Below are 17,134 nucleotides of genomic sequence, written 5' to 3' on the forward strand. Positions count from 1 at the left end.
TGATGGACAGGGAAACCTGGCATGCTGCAGTCCATGGGGTCACAAAGAGTTGGACATGACTGAGCAACTGAACTGAACTGAACTGAACTGAAAGTCACAAAGCTGACTGGGGCAGGACTGAGACAAGAGACCCTGTCAGGGTGCCATACAGCACACCTGAGGGACACCTGCCCAGATCTGGAGCTGTTAGAGGAAAGTTCCCAGGGAAGAGCACAGCAAAGCAGAATCCTGGGGGATACAAGGGGGTTAGCTGATGAAAGGGGAGAAGAAGCGTTCAAGGAGACAAGTCTGCAACAGACCAGAGCTGAGAGAGAACATAGTGTCCAGTGGGCAGATGGATTTGCCAAGGAGCAGGGGAGTCAGGTAATTCCTAAAAGAATCTGGATTTGATCCTGAGGGTACAGAGAACCTCTGAGGACATTTCAGCCAGGAGTCTCCACTCCAGGCTACATTTCACATAGTGTTCCTCCCACCCTCCACCTGCAGCTCAGCCTCCTGTGACACCAGTTCTAGACCAGGACAAGAGGTCTACAGGAGCAGCAGACTGGGACAAGCTCTGGGTCCTTGGCCTTGTGGTCTGTCTCACTGTTGGAGTGTGATGGCTAAATATGTGTCAACTTGACTGGACCACAGGCGCCCAGGTATTCGTCTATACATCATTTCTGGAGGTGCCTATGAGGATATTTCCAGATGATATGAACATTTAAATCTGTAGAGTACAAAAGCAGATTGCCCTCCCCAATATGGGTGGGCATCTTTGAATCCACTGAGGGCATGGAGAGAGTAAAAAGGCAGAGAAAGGGAGGAATCTCTGTCTCTCTCTCTCTCTCTGTTCTCTCTCTCTCTCTCTCTCTCTCTCTCTCTCTGCCTGACTGCTTGAGCTGCCTCTCCTGGCAGTGATGTAAAAGCAAGAGACCATGGAACTTCTCATATGGAACTTCTCCATAGCCACGTGGGCCAAGTCCCTATGATACACGCCTATAAACACACACACACACACACACACACACACACCCTATCGATTCCATTTCTTTGGATAAGCTCCACGGGGGAGGTTCACTTCCTTATCTGGTTGTTTTGCTAGTAACTGTGTCACACAGCTTTAAGATCTTTGAAGCAGATGCTCACGCAATCAAAAGCTTAATGTCAGGCACTTACACTACAATGTATGTGCTGTATATATATAGCTTATATGCAGGCTTAGAAAGATGACTGGAAGGACATCTATTAAAATGGTATACTTGGGTGGTTGTAGGTTTACAGCTGATTTTTAAATATCCTGTCATCAAATTTTGATAAATCTGCAACAGTTTTAGAATCAGAAAGACTTAATATAGAAAATGTTTATAACTTCAATCCTAAAGAAAATCATGTTGCAGTTAAGTTTATTTTAAGAAGAAAGTTGACCATGACATTATCTTCATTCCATAAAGATTCAATGAGAGGGTAATGACCATAAAAATGTAGCTATGTCTAAATACTAGCCGGATGGTTGGTATCACAAGCTGGTGCTTTTCCAAAATATTTCTGAAAACTGGGCTGGGAACCAGGGCTTGGTGAAAAGAAAATGTTTATCTTTTAGAGGGTTCTTATTCCAAATAAAGGCTTTAATTTATAAAAAGGACATTATAAAAATTTACATTATCATTTTAAGCCATAGTGTCTTGATAAATCGGAGAAGGCAATGGCACCCCACTCCAGTACTCTTGCCTGGAAAATCCCATGGATGGAGGAGCCTGGTAGGCTGCAGTCCATGGGGTTGCTAAGAGTCAGACACGACTGAGCGACTTCACTTTCACTTTTCACTTTCATGCATTGGAGAAGGAAATGGCAACCCACTCCAGTGTTCTTGCCTGGAGAATCCCAGAGACGGGGGGAGCCTGGTGGGCTGCCGTCTATGGGGTCACACAGAGTCGGACACGACTGAAGTGACTTAGCAGCAGTCTTTTTTTTTTTTTTTATAAACTTTCTCTTTTGATAGTTTCTTTTATTAGCAGCAGTCTTGATAAATATATTCATATTTTCTGAGAGAACGGTTCTATTTTATAATCAATTTTTTTTAACTAGCACTGGAAAATAAGATTTTGAGGCACATGAAAATATCATTGATAGACAACAGTGCAGCAATTTGATTTTTCAGTCTCCTAGGCAGGGATGGGCCAGGGGCATTTAAAAATGGATAAATATCCGCAATGAGGTTGCTACTCCCACTCCAGACTTTGACCACTCTGCAACAGCTTCAGGGAATCCGTTGAAACTGATCCCTGAACCCAGTGAGACTACATGGAAGGCTGGCCTCTTCTGGGAACACACAAGGAACTCTGGACCTGCTTCTTTCTCAGCAAGTTGATGGTGAAGGTCTATGAGGCAAACTCCAGGGGTGCTCCCTTCCTTCCTCTTCCTTCCTGTCCATGTTATTTCTCTAGCTCTTTCTGTCTTTCCAATTCTATTATCTCTTACTACTAGAATCTGCAGGGGCAAAATGATGTAGAATATTGTGTCATGAATTTTTGGAACTGGAAGGAGAAATATCTAAATTGCCCAAATAATTGAGCCATGAGCAGGTTGCTTGGGTTTCAGTGATTAGATAATTGCCCCAGTGCTTCCCTTGTGGATAAGTGTGGTCTAGCCATCCTTGGGGAGACACTAGCATCCTATGAAGGGGTTCATGAAGTCAAAGCTATTTTCATGATAACACTAAGAAGCTATTTGTCTTTCACTCTCACTCCCTCTGAGTGGTGGGATTTGCCAGGGGGTTACATGATGAGTGGAATCTCAGCAGACTAAATTCAGAATGATATAACTATTTGATATGATATGAAAATCTAACTATTTTCTATTAAGGTAGAGGTTAAAGACCCCCTTCATGGATGACAGCTTTGTTGTGGCAAAGGGGCTTGCATAATTCAATAAGCCATGAGCCATGCCGTGCAGGGCCACCCAAGATGGACGGGTCGTAGTGGAGAGTTCTGGCAAAATACAGTCTGCTAAAGGAGAAAATGGCAACCCACTCCAGAATTCATGCCTGGAGAATCTCATTGACAGTATGAAAAGGCAAAGAGATATGACACCAGAAGATGAGCCCATCGGGTCAGAAGGCTTCCAAAATATTACTGGGGAAGAGCAGAGGGCAATTACTAATAGCTTCACTGGTGGCTCAGATGGTAAAGAATCTGCCTGCAATGCAGGAAACCTGGACTCTATCCTTGGGTTGGGAAGATCCCCTAGAGGAGAGATGGCAACCCACTCCAGTAATTCTTGCCTGGAATATCCCACGGACAGAGAAGCCTTGTGGGCTAAAGTCCATGGAGTCGCAAAGAGTCGGACAGGACTGAGCAACTAATCACACACAGCAAGAAAGAATGAAGTGGCTGGGCCAAAGCAGAAATGATGCTCAGTTGTGGATGTGTCTGGTGGTGAAAATAAAGTCCGATGATGTAAAGAACAATATTGCATAGGAACCTGGAATGTTAGTCCATGAATCAAGGTAAACTGGACATGGTCAGGCAGGAGATAGCAAAAGTAAACATCGACATCTTAGGAACTAAAATGGATGGGAATGGGTGGATTTAATTCAGATGAACATTATATCTACTACTATGGGCAAAAATCTCTTAGAAAAAATGGAGCAGCCCTCATAGTAAACAAAAGAGTCGGAAATGCAGTACTTGGGTGCAATCTCAAAAATGACAGAATGATCTCAGTTCATTTCCAAGGCAAGGCATTCAACATTACAGTTATTCAACTTTATATTCTAACCACTGATGCTGAAGAAGCTTAAGTTGAATGGTTCTGTGGAGACCTACAACACCTTCTATAACTAACACCAAAAAAGATGTCATTTTCACCGTAGTAGACTGGAATGCAAAAGTAGGAAGTCAAGAGACGTCAGGAATAACAGCCAAGTTTGGCCTTGGAGTACAAAATGAAGCAGGGCAAAGGCTATCAGGGTTTTGTCAAGAGAACATGCTGGTCATAGCAAACACATTTTTCCAACAACCAAAGAGACGACTCTACAAATGGACATCACCAGATGGTCAATACTGAAACCAGATTGATTCTGTTCTTTGCTGCCAAAGATGGAGAAGCTCTATACAGTCAGTAAAAACAAGACCTGGAGCTGACTGTAGCTCAGATCATGAGTTCCTTATTGAAAATTTCAGTCTTAAATTGAAGAAAGTAGGGAAAACCACTAGGCCATTCTGGTGTGACCTAAATCAAATCCCTTAGGATTACACAGTGGAGGTAATGAATAGATTCAAGGGAATAGATCTGTTAGACAGAGTGCTTGAAGAACTATGGATAGAGGTTTGTAACACTGTACAAGAGGCAGTGACCAAAACCATCCTAAAGAAAAAGAAATACAAGAAGGCATAATGGTTGTCTGAGGAGGCTTTACAAATAGTTGAGGAAAGAAAAGAAGCAAAGGCAAAGGAGAAAGGGAAGGATACAAGGATGGGCACTACAAAGGACAGAAACAGTAAGGACCTAACAAAAGCAGAAGAGATTAAGAGGAGGTGGCAAGAATGCACAGAATGATACAAAAAGGTTTAATAATCGCATAACCACAGTGGTGTGGTCACTCACCTAAAGCCAGACTTTCTGGAGTGTGAAGTCAAGTGGACTGCAGGAAGCATTACTACTAACAAAGCTAGTGGAGGTGATGAAATTCCAGCTGAGCTATTTAAAATCCTAAAAGATGATGCTGTTCAAGTGTTTCACTCAATATGTCAACAAATTTGGAAAACTCAGCAGTGGCCACAGGACTGGAAAAGGTCCGTTTTTATTTCAATCCTAAGAAAGAGCAATGCCAAAGAATGTTCAAACTACCATACAATTGTGCTCATTTCACATGCTAGCAAGATTATGCTCAAAATTCTTCAAGCTAGGCTTCAGCAGTAAGTAAACCAAGAATTTCCAGATGTACAAGCTGGGTTTTAAAAAGGCAGAGGCACCAGAAATCACATTGTCAACATTCATTGGATCATGGAGGAAGCAAGGGAATTCCAGAAAATCATCTACTTCTGTTGCATTGACTATGTTAAAGCCTTTGACTGGGTGGATCACAGAAACTGTGGAAAATTCTTAAAGATATGGGAATACCAGACAAATTTACCTTCTCCTGAGAAACCTGTATGTGGGTCAAGAAGCAACAGTTAGAACCAGACATGGAACAATGGGCTGGTTCAAAATTGGGAAAGGAGTACAACAAGGCTGTATATTGCCACCCTGCTTATTTAATTTATATGTAGAATACATCATGCAAAATACTGGGTTGTATGAATCACAAGCTGGAATCAAGATTGCCAGGAGAAATATCAACAACCTCAGAGATGCAGATGATAATACTCTAATGGCAGAAAGTAAAGAGGAACTAAAGAACCTCTTTAATGATGAGGGTGAAAGAGGACAGTGAAAAAGCTGGCTTGAAACTCAATGTTAAAAAAAAAAAAAAAACTAAAATGATGGCACTTAGGCAAATAGGAGAAAAATTGGAAACAGTGACATTTTATTTTCTTGGGCTCCAAAAGATGGTGACTGCAGCCATGAAATTAAAAGGCACTTGCTCCTTGGAAGAAAAGCTATGACTAACCTAGACAGCATATTAAAAAGCAGAGACATTACTTTGCTGACAAAAGTCAGTCTAGTCAAAGCTATGACTTTTCCAGTAGTGATGTACGGTTATGAGGGTTGGACCATAAAGAAGGCTGAGTACCGAATAATTGATGCTTTGAACTGTGATGTTGGAGAAGACTCTTGAGAGTCCTTTGGGTTGCAAGGAGATCAAATCAGTCAATCCCAAAGGAAATCAGTCCTGGATATTCATTGAAAGGACTGAGTCTGAAGCTGAAGCTCCAATATTTTGGCCACATGATGCAAAGAGCTGACTCATTGGAAAAGACCCTGATACTGGGAAAGATAATTGAAGAATTGGAAAAGACCCTGATACTGGGAAAGATTGAAGAATTTAATTAAAATTAAATTTAAAAAAAAAGTAAAAGGGGGCAGCAGAGGATGAGATAGTTATATTGCCTCACTGACTCCACGAACATGAATTTAGCAAACTCAAGGAGATGGTGGAGGACAGAGGAACCTGGGGTGCTGCCTTCCATGAGGTTACAAAGAGTCAGATACAACTTAGCAACTAAACAGTAACAGCAAAGTCATTAAAGATATTTGAAAAATATAGAGTATCTCTCCTCTCATTCATTTTTTTCAATTTTGGAAAATATAGTTAATTCTAGAAAAAGATGTTACTCATATTAACATGTAATGGTTTAGTATTCTTATTTCTAAATAAATTAATATTTTTCCATTTCTTTGTTTTAATTTCTAAAATAACAAGTATCAATAACTATAGTCTATATAAACAAAAGATCTATGGGATCCTTGATAATTTTTAAGAATGTAAAAGAATCCTAAGATCAAAAATTCTTTAGTACGGCGGGTGGTGGTTTAGTCACTAAGTCGTGTCCAACTCTTGTGATCCCATGGACTGTAACCTGCCAGGCTCCTCTGTCCATGGGATTCTCCATGTGAGACTACTGGAATGGGTAGCCATTTCCTTCTCCAGAGGATCTTTCTGACCCAGGAAATGAATCCAGGTCTCCTGCATTGCAGGCAGATCCTTTACCGACTGAGCTATGAGTACTGCTATTCTAGTACAATTAGTAATACATTTATTTTGGTGAGCTTATTTTATTTTGATCTGTATGATATAATCTGTTTGGAGGCTAGGGATGTGGGCTATGTCACTGTCTAGGCTGGCCTACATTTCCCAGGGCTCCCTATTCTAGTCAGGGGAGGGCACAGAGAGGTTCTTCTGCAGTATCTTGGGGACAGAAGTGGAAAGCCAACCATCTGTAGCTCACTGACATCCCTCACCTATTGACTTACCTCATTGGCCTGAGATTGACTCACCTTTCCCTAAATCCCCCTTGAGTTTCTCTGACTTCTGGGCTAGCAGTCTATGGTTAGTTCTTTGATAAAAGGTCCTGGTTTCTGTACAATATTTGTACCACCAAAGTCAGAGGTAACAAGAATGGACTTGTGTTTTAGTCTGCTCTTGTGGGCTCCAGCTTCTCTTTGTCTTCTCTCATGTTGTATACACATTTCCTCCTGGCTGCATTCCCTGTGAACTCCAAGATCTAGCAACAGACATAAAGACTAGGGCCACACCTAGCTCCTACGACTTCGTGAGGTCAAGTTCCTATTAAATAAATACATTTTTTTCTCCTTATGTTATACCAAGGCAATTACTGGGATATGATGAAAGGTAGGCACACTGGTTATAGCAAACACCCTCTTCCAACAACGCAAGAGAAGACTGTACACGTAGACATCACCAGATGGTCAACACCTAAATCAGACTGATTATATTCTTTGCAGCCAAAGATGGAGAAGCTCTATACAGTCAGCAAAAACAATACTGGGAGCTGAATGTGGCTCAGAGCATGAACTCCTTATCACCAAATTCAGACGTAAATTGAAGAAAGTAGGGAAAACCACTAGACCATTCATGTATGACCTAAATCAAATCCCTTACAATTATACAATGGAAGTGAGAAATAGAGTTAAGGGACTAGATCTGATAGAGTGCCTGAAGAACTATGGACAGAGGTTCATGACATTGTATAGGAGGCAGTGATCAAGACCATCCCCAAGAAAAAGAAATGCAAAAAAGGCAAAATGGTTGTCTGAAGAGGCCTCAAAAATAACTGTGAAAAGAAGAGAAGCAAAAGGCAAAGAATAAAAGGAAAGATATAAGCATTTGAATGCAGAGTTCCAAAGAATAGCAAGGAGAGATAAGAAAGGCTTCCTCAGTGATCAAAGAAGGAAATAGAGGAAAGCAGTAGAATATAAAAGACTAGAGATCTCTTCATGAAAAATTATAGATACCAAGGGAACATTTCATGAAAAGATGGGTACAATAAAGGACAGAAATGGTATGGATCTAACAGAAGAAGAAGATATTAAGAAGAGGTGGCAAGAATACACAGAAGAACTATACAAAAAAGAACTTCATGACCCAGATAATCATGATGGTGTGATCACTCACCGGAAGCCAGTCATCCTGGAATTCGAACTCAAGTGGACCTCAGGAAGCATCACTACAATCAAAGCTAGAGGAGGTGATGGAATTGCAGTTGAACTATTTCAAATCCTAAAAGATGATGCTGTGAAAGTGCTGCACTCAATATGCCAGCAAATTTGGAAGACTCAGCAGTGGCCACAGGACTAGAAAAAGTCGGTTTTCATTCCAATCCCAAAGAAAGGCAATGCCAAAGAATGCTCAAACTACCACACAATTGCACCCATCTCACATTCTAGTAAAGTTATGCTCAAAATTCTCTAAGCCAGGCTTCAACAATACATGAATTATGAACTTCCAGATGTTCAAGCTGGATTTAGAAAAGACAGAGGAACCAGAGATCAAATTGCCAACATCATTGAAAAAGGAAGAGAGTTCCAGAAAATCATCTACTTCTGCTTTATTGACTACACCAAAGCCTTTGCCTGTGTGGATCACAACAAACTGTGGAAAATTCTTCAAGAGATGGAAATACCAGACCACCTGACCTGCCTCCTGACAAATCTGTATGCAGGTCAAGAGGCAACAGTTAAAACTGGACATAGAACAACAGACTGGTTCCAAATCAAGAAAGGAGTACATCAAGGCTGTGTATTGTCACCCTGCTTACTTAACCTCTATGCAGAGTACATCATGGGAAACCTTGGACTGGATGAAGCACAAGCTGGAATCAAGATTGCCGGGAGCAATACCAATAACCTCAGAAATGCAGATGACACCACACTTTATGATAGAAAGCAAAGAAGAACTAAAGAGCTTCTTGATGAAAGTGAAAGAGGAGAGTGAAAAAGTTGGCTTAAAACTCAACATTCAGAAAACTAAGATCATGGCATCTGGTCCCATCACTTCATGGCAAATAGATGAGGAAGCAATGGAAACAGTGGCAGACTATTTTTGGGGCTCCAAAATCACTGCAGATGGTGACTACAGCCATAAAATTAAAAGACGCTTGCTCCTTGGAAGAAAAGTTATGACCAACCTAGACAACATATTTAAAAGCAGAGACATTACTTTGCCAACAAAGGTCTGTCTAGTCAAAGCTGTGGTTTTTCCAGTGATCATGTATGGATGTGAGAGTTGGACTATAAAAAAAGCTGAGCACCAAAGAACTGATGCTTTTGAACTGTGGTGTTGGAAAACACTCTTGAGAGTCTCTTGGACAGAAAGGAGATCCAACCAATCCATCCTAAAGGAAATCTATCCTGAATATTCATTGGAAGATGAATATTCCAATATTTTGGCTGAAGCTGAAACTCCAATACTTTGGCCACCTGATATGAAGAATTGACTCATTTGAAAAGACCCTGATGCTGAGAAAGACTGAAAGCGGGAAGAGAAGGGGACGACAGAGGATGAGATGGTTGGATGGCATCACCAACTCAATGGACATGGGTTTGAGTAAACTCTGGGAGTTGGTGATGGACAGGGAGGACTGCTGTGCTTCAGTCCATGAGGTCGCAAAGAGTCGGACACAACTGAGCAACTGAACTAAACTGATGAAAGGTGGGGAAAGAAAAACATGTTCAGGGACAGGAAGTCAAGGATGATAGTTATAGTAAAAGACATAGTGACCATCTCCCCCTCCCAGTGAGATCTGGCCTTTCACATTTTAGCTTCTGAGGTCATATATCACCATGAGAGGATCCAAGAACCAAAAAATCACAGATATGCATCCATGAAGAGAAGTGAAGGCAGAGCTCGAGAGAAACAATGCCTCAGGTTGTCACACTTGGAAACACATTTGCTGGCAGGTGATGAAAGTTGGTGAAAAGATATGCATGCTTAGTTTCTCAATCATGTCTGACCCTTTGTAGCCTTTTGGACTGTAGCCCATTGAGGCTTCTCCATTCATGGGATTTTTTCAGGCAAGAATGCTGGAGTGGGTTGCCACTTCCTTCTCCAAGGGATCTTCCCAAGCCAGGGATTGAATCTGCATCTCCTGTGTCTCCTACATAGCAGGCAGAGTCTTTACCTGCTGAGCCATCAGGGAAGCTCTGAAAGTGAAAAGATACACGTGGTGTCATTCAGGTCACTTGTGCAGGACAGACAGCCTAGGCTGGGAGTAAGCTGTTAGCATATATGTGTATATTCTGCTTTCTGACCACTCCTCCTTTCCCTTTTTTTTTTTTCCAAGTATTTGTTGAATTGAGCACCCACCATGTGAGTAGCCCTGAAGGGAGTGATTGTGAGAGAGGTTGTGGGGACTTGTTTGCCAAACAACCTGATTACTAGGATGAATTTTTAACCATCCTGGAGATTTTACATTGTGTTCTTTCCAAAAGTGGTAGTGAGGCTGATAGGGAAGTTGAAGCCAGATTACCCAAATCTCTCTGATATTTTGATAAACATTATAGTTTTAAGAAGGTCTTTCTTTCCAGATAGATTACAGAGAAATATCAGTAAAAGGAGTCATCATTAATGCTTCTCATCATCAGAATAATCATGGCCAATAATCCTATAAGGGATGGAATGTTACAGGGTATGGTGGAGCAGAGGGACATTTTGCAGAAAGATAGTAAATTTTGTCCTAAAATTCTATAAATCCAAATACAACTGTGAATATATTTTCATAGCAGTTTGAGTTTCCCTCCAGGAATCAGCAAGGGATGATCCTCCTGCTTTATCTTAAAAGAAACTGAATGCTGAGATGAATTCACTGCTTTCTGAAAAAGACATGAAAAACCCAGGTGGCAGCTTGTGGGTCTATCGATGTTCTGCCATGACTCCTCTCCAGGTCTATATTTAGTGTGATCTGATTGAGTGAGATCACACGCTCAGAATAAACTAAGCCCAGAATATCAGCTATGATTTACTTCCAGAGGCAGTAATAAATCTCCCTCTTGAAATTGTGTTTGTTTGCTGCTGGCTAGGTTCCTGCTCCACTTGTATTATGCCTCAAAGCTATAAATACATAAAATTTTAAATGGACAAAAGATCTATCTGATAGATATTTGCCCCAATGATTGCATCCTGTAGGCACAGATTAATCTCTTTAAAATATTATTATTTATGATCATTTCTTCAGGGATCCATCTATTCAGTTAAATAAAAATACCAACTTCTGGTAATCACCTACCTCACAGTGGATTTCCTACTAAGTGAAATAAAGTCTGAATTTCTCTCAGCTACTGAAAATAGCAATTTCACCACAACAGCAAGAAAATAACCCTAGTAGGCAAAGATATTTGAGTCAAGTTAGACTTGGAAATATAGTGCCTTGGTCTTGGGATTAGGTCACAAAAAGTTAGCTCCCTATCCATCTATGGTGACTGAATTTGAGCTGGGTAGAGTTTGTGGGCACATCTTAGAAGAGACAAGGTGGATATTTGCATTCCAGTGATCATAGCCTGACATATCCCAGGTGAGGCTGTGTAGTGCCCTTCTGAAGACAACACAGGGTCCTTTGCTGCCTGGGTGAGCATCTTCACCTCATAATTCAGGAAGGGCAAAATAGGAGATGGCCATGTGGAGCCTGGATTGGATGCAGCCAAGTCAGTTCATTGGGCTCCTGGGGTTGAAGTTTTATGGCTACTCAAAATCAGGCAGCTGTTTCTTCCCAGGCAGACCTGTAGAGTCCACAACCCTGGGTACTCGCACTCCCACTCCTGAATGAAGAGAAGAGTCAATCAAACAAAACCAGTCCAGAATTAACACACGTAAAAGAATTACCAGAAAAGAACGTTAAAATAGCTAATACAAATATTTGCCTTATGTTTTCAAAGTTGAGACTTGAAAAATATATTTTAAAAGCACTAAAGTTTTTTGACAGGGAAACTATAATTTCTGAGAGAAAAAATAAACTAGATGAAATTAACAAAAGATTAGACATTGCAGAGGAAACGATTAGTGATTTTAAAGACATAGCAATAGAAACTATCCAAACTCAAACTGTGAAAAAATGAAATCAGAAAGTACCAGTAAGTTGTGGGACAACTTCCAAAGACCCAACATACATTTTTTTTTTTTTATAGTTTGCCTATTTTTTTTTCTAATTTTATTTTATTTTTAAACTTTACATAATTGTATTAGTTTTGCCAAATATCAAAATGAATCCGCCACAGGTATACATGTGTTTAATTGGAGGCCCTGAAGAAGACATGACTGGGGGAACAGAAAAAAATGTTTGAAGAAATGGTGGACATTTTTTTTTTCAAACAACGAAAATCCGCAGATGTTTAGAGGTGCAATGAAATCCAAGCACAAGAAACATGAAGAAAATCAAACCAAGATACATCATAATTAAACTACTTGAAACTAGTGACAAGAATAAAACCTTAAGTCAGAAGAGGAAAAACAATATATGTACAGAGGGAAAAGGTAAGTATAAAAGCAAATTTATCACCCAAAACTATGCAGATAGCAACACAGAAAAATAATATCATGAAAGTATTGAAAGGGGAAAATATCTGTTAATCTAGAACTCAACATCCATCAAAGATGTCTTTAATTTGATTTTTGGGAAGACGTTTGTTATGGATGTGGGCTCTCCACCTCCGCTGGATCAGGAAGCTGGGGACACGGCCTCAGACGCCGCGACTGGTACCTAACCGTAGCCCCTCCACTGCCCGTGATAGATTCCTGTGGCTTTTTAAATGATTGAACAATGATGAAAATGGATGCAAAGTGACCTTTCTACTGAAGCAGAAGAGTCTTATTACCCTCCATTAACTCAATTTAGTCTTCAGAAACAGGCAGGAGTGAAACACAGAAAACTGAAAAGAAGAAAACCTCACTTTGGAACTTTCTCCATGACTGTTCTTAAGCCCTTCCTTTCTACTTGTTTTAATTTTGCTTTGAATTTATAAATAGTGAAGACCAAAGAAATAGAAGAAACATTTGGGAGCTTTATACCAAGATATTTGCCTTGAAAGCTGCTGTTCTTGGAGGGAAACCATATCAAGTTCCTGTCTGTTTTTTGTTTTTTTTTTTTTAACAAGGTTTCTTACGTCCTTAGATTTTAAAGGATAAGACAAATATAAACTCATGCCTGCAGACTATTTTTAGCAGCCATGTAAGAATAATGAGATTTGTAAATTAACGGCTTTGTAATGTGGATGGATGTTTTGCTACTAGAGTTGACTACTCAGAAGATCTTTTATAGCTCTTCAATGTTTTATTTTTGATCTATCACTTCAATGACATTATTTGACCAAACAGAAGTCATTCTGTCTTTCTAAGCTATGACCTTGTTATGAACAGCATTTGCATTCACTGTGCAGATGTCCACGTATCATCTATTTAAGCAACATCATAATGCCATCACTCAAGGAAGTTGAATGAGCTGAACATTGATATAGCTCTTTCCCTTTCCCCCATTTTTTAAATGGAACAAATACATTTTATGTCCCCCTCTCTCTCCCCTTTTTCCTTCCCCTTTGGGAAATATGTCAGGAAGTAGATGGTATAAGATAAGCAGTTGAGGGGACTGAGAGATTGATCCACACAGAGCCTGGCTTCTTTGTGCTTCATCGTAAGGCGTTCTGCTGGCCTGCCTAATTAAGTACCCTCTTAACAAGAGAACCTCATGGAAATCCAGCTGGCAGCTCAAAGAAGTTCAGGAAGCAGGACCACAGGGATTATACTCTGGGATCCTGGCCATAAGGTTGGAGGCCTCACCTTGTTGAAAAGAGACACTGGATTTAAATGGTGCAGCATGACTTTGTTCCTGCTTGGCTAAAATTCTCAACACCACATTCAGCTAAGTCACCTACAGCAACTTTCGAAAAACATGGAGGGCACCTATCCCAAGGAGATGGTAGATTTGGAGTAAGCTGTTGTAGACATAATTCCTCTGATGGCATTTTCAACAATGGACCTCTTCAGATAATAGGAGATTCTTGGCACCAGCCCTCCCTGTTCCGCCATGATTCTGTGGACTCTGGTGTCTCTAAGGGAGCATATGCTGGAATCACAGGGAACCTATCTAGTTGGCATGGCTCTGAATTAGGTCATGATGGTATGAGCCAGCATAGTGGGGTTGGCACTGGAAACCATCACCACTGGAATGGCAGCTTCCACTCCAAGAAAGAATGTGCCTTTTAGGAAAAGCCACCTACAGATATTAGGGGAGAGAAGAAAGAAGATAAGGTGGAAAAGTTTGAAGAGGAAGACTTTCCTTCTTTGAATCCAGAAATTGGCAAACAGAATCAGCCATGCAGATCTATTGGGACCCCTTCTAGAGTGTGGGAAAACCCACCTACTGCCAAGCAGCCCTCCAAAATGCTAGTCATCAAAAAAGTTTTCAAAGAAGATCCTGCTGCTGCCTTGTCTGCTGCATTCACCAGGATCTCATCATGCAAATGGAAACAAACCATCAACTATGGTTCCAAGTGTCTATAAGAACCCGGTTCCTAAGCCTGTACCATCTCTATCCAAGGCCAGTGCATGGAAAGCTAACAGAATGGAACACAAATCAGGATCCCTTTCCTCTAGCCAGTTCAGTTCATTTCAGTCACTCAGTCGTGTCCGACTCTATGCAACCCCAGGAACCACAGCACACCAGGTCTCTCTGTCCATCAGCAACTCCTGGAATTTACTCAGACTCATGTCCATTGAGTCAGTGATGCCATCCAACCAGCTCATCCTCTGTCTTCCCCTTCTTCTGCCCTCAATCTTTCCCAGCATCAGCATCTTTCCGAATGAGTCAGCTCTTCGCATGAGATGGCCAAAGTATTGGAGTTTCAGCTTGAACATCAGTCCTTCCAATGAACACCCAGTACTGATCTCATTTAGGATGGACTGGTTGAATCTCCTTGCAGTCTAAGGGACTCTCAAGAGTCTTCTCCAACACCACAGTTCAAAAGCATCAATTCTTCGGTGCTCAGCTTTCTTTATAGTCCAACTCTCACATCCATACATGATCACTGGAAAAACCATAGCCTTGACTAGATAGACCTTTGTTGGCAAAGTAATGTCTCTGCTTTTTAATATGCTATCTAGGTTGGTCATAACTTTCCTTCCAAGGAGTAAGCATCTTTTAATTTCATGGCTGCAGTCACCATCTGCAGTAATTTTGGAGCCCAAAAAAATAAAGTCTCACACTGTTTCCCCATCTATTTCCCATGAAGTGATGGGACCGGATGCCATGAGCTTAGTTTTCTGAATGTTGAGCTTTAAGCCAACTTTTTCACTCTCGTCTTTCACTTTCATTAAGAGGCTCTTTAGTTCTTCTTCACTTTCTACCATAAGGGTGGTGTCATCTGCACATCTGAGGTTATTGATATTTCTCCCAGCAATCTTGATTCCAGCTTGTGCTTCTTCCAGCCCAGCATTTCTCATGATGTACTCTGCATAGAAGTTAAATAAACAGGGTGACAATATACAGCCTTGACATACTCCTTTTCCTATTTGGAACCAGTCTGTTGTTCCATGTCCAGTTCTAACTGTTGCTTCCTGACCTGTATACAGGTTTCTCAAGAGGCAGGTCAGGTGGTCTGGTATTCCCATCTCTTTCAGAATTTTCCACAGTTTATTGTGATCCACACAGTCAAAGACATTCCTTTAGCCAAGAGTCTGCTTTTACAGACCAATCTGTTATCAAACCAGTAGTACTGGCTGGTGGTATAGTTTTAAGCTCTCCCAAAGAGAGCCCCACCAGCACCACTCCTCCAATTGAGATCAGCTCCTCTCATCTGACCAAGTTGACCTGCCGTACTACTGACAGGAAGAGCGAGCTCCTGAAGACTCTGAAGGATGACCAGAATGGGGACTTCTCAGAGGGCAGAGAGTGTGAGAAGTTGAAAGATTTGGAGGACAATAACACACCTGAACCAAAGGAAAATGAGAGGAAGGCTGTTATCAGAATGGTCTTGCTCTCCCTGTAGAAGAGGAAGGGGAAGTCCTCTCTCACTCACTGGAAGCAGAGCACAGGTTACTGAAAGCAATGGGATGGCAGGAGTATCCTGAAAATGATGAGAATTTCCTTCCCCTCACAAAGGATGACCTCAGAGAGTACCACATGAAGATAGAGCAGCTGATAAGAAACGGCTTTAGGAAGAATGGCTTCTTGCAGTCGAAGTTCCAACCTATTCTCCCCTTGGAGGACCACTTGCAGAGCAGAGTTTGAGGACTCAGACACAGAGACAAGCAGCAGTGAGACATCTGATGACAATGCCTGGAAGTAGGCATATAAATGCTCACAGTTAAATCTGACCCAGTAAACTCAGCTTGTGTGTTTAGGGATTATACAGAAGAAATCGTTCTTTTCCTTTTCTTATGTTATTGTTGAATATTTCATGCACAGGAAAAATAATCATATCCCAAAGAGAGAGCGAACAATTGGCTTGTTTAGCTTTTGTTGTAGTTCTTCCCTGTTATCTGCTTAATAGAGAGAACTTTGTGTGGTGGGAAATATTTTTAAAACACACACACATACACACAGTATATATGGGGCAATGCACAGGATAGAGCTGGCAGTGCAGAGAGGAAGAGACACTGGTCTGCAGCAGCAGCTTCTACTACCAGCCCTTGGGGCACTCACCCCTGTGCTCAAGCAATCACTGTCAATGACAAAGTGACTATTGAAGCTATAATTGTATTAAATTAATGCTAATAATTTGAATATTTTATTTTATTTCTGGCTGCTCAGGTAAGGTTAGCCCTTAACCAAGCATATGTGGTTTTTTCCCCCCTTTTTTTCTTTCTGGGTACAGCTGTAAAATATTTGGATATAGGAAGTGTTGTGCTATTCTTGAAGCCTTGATATTCAGGGTGGATTGTAAAATATAAATTTTTGTGAGATTTCAAAGATTAAGATTACTTTGATAACATTATTTATAGATTTAAAAGATGTTGTTATCACAGGTCTGTTGAGGGGGAAAGCTACTGCATAAAATAACTAACTTGAAATAAATAGTTTGCATTAGTTTGGTGGGAAAAAAGTTTTAATTTTAAAAAGCAAAATCCAATGTATTTCAAACTTACAAAGGCTCAAAGAATTTCTTATAAGTAGACCTCGATCCCAGGTCTACCACATTGCAGGTGGATTCTTTACCACATGAGCCACCAGGGAAGCCCACAAGCAGACTCATACATCAGGAAATG

The 17,134-nt window shown here is 40.9% G+C and overlaps 1 pseudogene; it reads left to right on the forward strand.

Moving 5' to 3' along the window:
- Window positions 1-13,539: 13,539 nt before the first annotated feature.
- On the forward strand, window positions 13,540-16,289 carry LOC133253445 (vasculin-like protein 1; annotated as a pseudogene).
- Window positions 16,290-17,134: the final 845 nt, after the last annotated feature.

This window comes from Bos javanicus, chromosome 8 (assembly GCF_032452875.1).
Source record: "Bos javanicus breed banteng chromosome 8, ARS-OSU_banteng_1.0, whole genome shotgun sequence".
In the NCBI taxonomy this organism is placed as follows: Eukaryota; Metazoa; Chordata; class Mammalia; order Artiodactyla; family Bovidae; genus Bos; species Bos javanicus.